The 3,194-nt window shown below is 34.7% G+C and overlaps 1 long non-coding RNA gene across 1 annotated transcript; it reads left to right on the top strand.

Moving 5' to 3' along the window:
* The first annotated feature begins 456 nt into the window (after positions 1–456).
* LOC145100554 (uncharacterized) lies at positions 457–1,371 on the top strand. Its single transcript, XR_013705121.1, has 3 exons — positions 457–806; positions 889–1,155; positions 1,240–1,371. It is a non-coding gene; the product is annotated as an uncharacterized LOC145100554 (long non-coding RNA).
* The last annotated feature ends 1,823 nt before the right edge of the window (positions 1,372–3,194 follow it).

Genomic DNA, 3,194 nt, shown 5'->3' with positions numbered 1-3,194 from the left:
TGCAGATTGAGGGTGATATTTTGGCCATTAAAAGGGGACTTATTTTTGTGATTCGTTGCATTCAAGATTGCAACCATGCTCAAAGTCAAAAGACAAGGGCAGTTGTAGGTAGGACCCACCCTACAGCTCCATGGGATCTCATACCCAATGGGATTTCCAGTCCCCCCCCCCCACACACACACAGACTTTGACTTCCCTCCACCACGAAGTCAAAGTCAAGGGTTTCACCTTCACCCTCACCCCCCAACATCCATAGATGCTGACATGGAATCCCAAAACGAAATAGTTTTCAGGATTCTGTATTCCAGTGATAAAGTGGGTAGCTTGATATGCAAATCAGGTACAATCATTCAAGCTATTCAAAACGAATCAGGTGCCCATATAGCAATTGGAGCTCCCGTTTCTGATTGTGATGAAAGATTGATCACCATTTCTACAATGGAGGTTTGCTACTTACTTACTTTCATACTATGATTTATATAATTTATCATTTTAAAATTGGTTTCCTTTTTTTTAACTGTAAGAAGAGTGTAGCAGAGTCACGAAATTCGGCTTCACAAAATGCAGTGATTCTTATATTCAATAGGTATGTGGAGTCTGGGTATCAAAAGGGGATGGATATGGCATCATCAAGTGGGGCCCAAGTTTCTGCTAGACTTGTGATTTCACAAAACCAAATGGGTTATCTGTTGGGTAAAGGTGGGTCCATAGTTGTAGATATGAGAAAGATGACTGGTGTAGTTATAAAGATAGTTGGTGATCATCAAGTTCCTAAGTGTGCACCTGAAACTGATCAAGTAGTGTTGGTGAGCACCATTTCTTGCATTTAACCAATTTACTATACATACAAATTATCTGTTGTAATTTTATTTTTATTTTTAAGAAAAGATGACAGGAGAGATGATAAATGTAAGAGATGCTTTATACAGTGTTATTGGATGACTAACAAACAACTTATTCTCAAATAAAATGTCAAATAGCCATGGAAATGGAACTGGAACAACAAAGGGTACATATACACATCATCAATCTTCTGTTGCCATGTCACATTATCCTAATCAGCATAATACTAATTTAACTCAAGCTATGGATAATCTCAAACTCTCAAGTAGTAGCATAGATTGTCCTCTGACACCTGGAAAATGGCACCTTCCGGTATTATTCTTTTTTCTTTTTTCTTCTTCCTATTTTTGATGTTTGAGAGTTGAATTGTTTCTTTATTTATTGCAGATGGGACAGGATATTAGCATAGGGTCAACTTCTGTAGGTAGATCTGCTGCTATAGTGACTAACATGAGTGTGGAAATTCTAGTACCCCAAACTGTCATTGCTATGGTTTATGGGGAGAATGGAAGCAACCTCACTCGTTTAAGACAGGTAATTGGAATTGGAATTCTACTTCCATATACTTTTCTATTATAGCATTGAAAATTGGTTTGTTGATCGCTATAGATAAATAAGCATTTTGGTTTTATGTAATAGCAGATTTCAGGTGCAAAAGTGGTAGTGCATTTTGGTTTTATGTAAATGTAGATTTTAGATTTTAGGACGAAGCAAACAGATTTCATCAGTTCCTATATATCTCAGTATCTATTCTCCTAATCGTTAGATATTTGAATTTTTACTTAAAGATAGTATTATTAACTTTAATTTCTTTACTTATTAACAGTTAACTCACTTGATAATGTATGATGTTGACAGTTGTGAACTTAACTCTGGTCGATCTTCCTGGTTTGACAAAAGTAGTTGTTGGTGAGTTTAGCATCATAAATTATTATTCTTATTTTTTTTCAATATTAGATAACTTCAAATGGGGATGTAGCAAATGTGTCCCCAATTTTTGGAAGATTGTTTGTGTTAGTTGGAGCAGGAGGTGCTGGAAGAGCATTAGCATTTGGTGCCAAAAGCAAAGGAGCACGAGTTGTGATTTTTAACCGAATAAGAGGACTTGAGATCACATGATCTTGTATTTGATGCGGTTTATACACCTAGAAACACACGACTATTGCAAGGGGCTGTAGAGGTGAGAGTTACAGTAGTGAGTGGTGTTGAGATGTTCATTAGACAAGCTCTTGGCCAGTTCAGATTGTTCACATATGGATTAGGCATTCATCTTTTATCAGCTCTAAGTTTCTATGCCATATCAATGTTAAATTGAAATTAGAAAGTATTGTGTTCATTTCTTAGAACAAAGATATAGTTACTCATATATTACTTTATCAGAAAGGATGTTTATGATCTTCATCAAGTTGTAACATCTTGTATTCAAGAAATAGCAATGTACTTTCCATAAAAAAAATTATAAATTATATTCTTTGAAAAATTTGCTAGATTGGTAGGTTTAAAAGTAGAATGTCCTAATAAGAATTAATTTTAAAAGTAGAATGAAAATGACAAGTGATTTTGTGTTGTGTTTACAGGGTTGATGAAAGCGAATAGCTTTGGAGTTAGAAGAGGAAAAGAAAGCTCAAACTGAAAGAGATAAGATGCTGCAAATGCAAGTGTTGCATTCTTCATTTCAATTGTTAGTATGAAACAAAGAGTAGATTAGATGAATGCAAATTTATATATTGTAAGAAATAGAATTGTATGACATTAAATTTTATGTAATGGATTGTATTTTTTGTATATGGTGTTTTATTTCCATTATGAGACATTAAATGCAAATTTAATTTAAAAATTAATAAATATGTAAATATATTTTTTTAAACATTTAAATTTACGATACGCAGAAATGTGTGTCATCTTCATTTATGACATGGCCTTTCTTGACAGGGGTTTTAATGATACGCATTGCGTGTCATTAACACGCACGTCGTAAGGTTACGACACGCGAATACATGTCGTCTTCCTTTATGATAGGGCCTTCCTTGATACGCATTGCGTGTCGTAAATGCACGTCGTAAATGCGCGTCGTAAATGCGCGTCGTAAATAGACGACGCGCAAAACAGCCTTTTACGACGTCTGAGGAATGCTGGAACAACAAGAAGCACATTGTTGTGAGCTTCTCTCCAATCTTCTGATTTCTAGCCTAAAAATTAACAAAGAATTTAGCAACTTGTAAGGAATCCTAATACTACACAAAGTTCAGTACTTAAAAATCAATTAAGATAACATGCAAATAATGAGCGCAGAATACCTAATAACGAAAATACACTTGTGTGCAAAACAAGTGCATAATCAACCTAATTTA

Source organism: Lactuca serriola, chromosome 4, assembly GCF_051521515.1.
Source record: "Lactuca serriola cultivar US96UC23 chromosome 4, Lser_US96UC23_V15, whole genome shotgun sequence".
Lineage (NCBI taxonomy): Eukaryota > Viridiplantae > Streptophyta > Magnoliopsida > Asterales > Asteraceae > Lactuca > Lactuca serriola.
The sequence above is the reverse complement of the archived record's forward strand: the minus strand, read 5'-3'. Positions and strand labels throughout refer to the sequence as shown.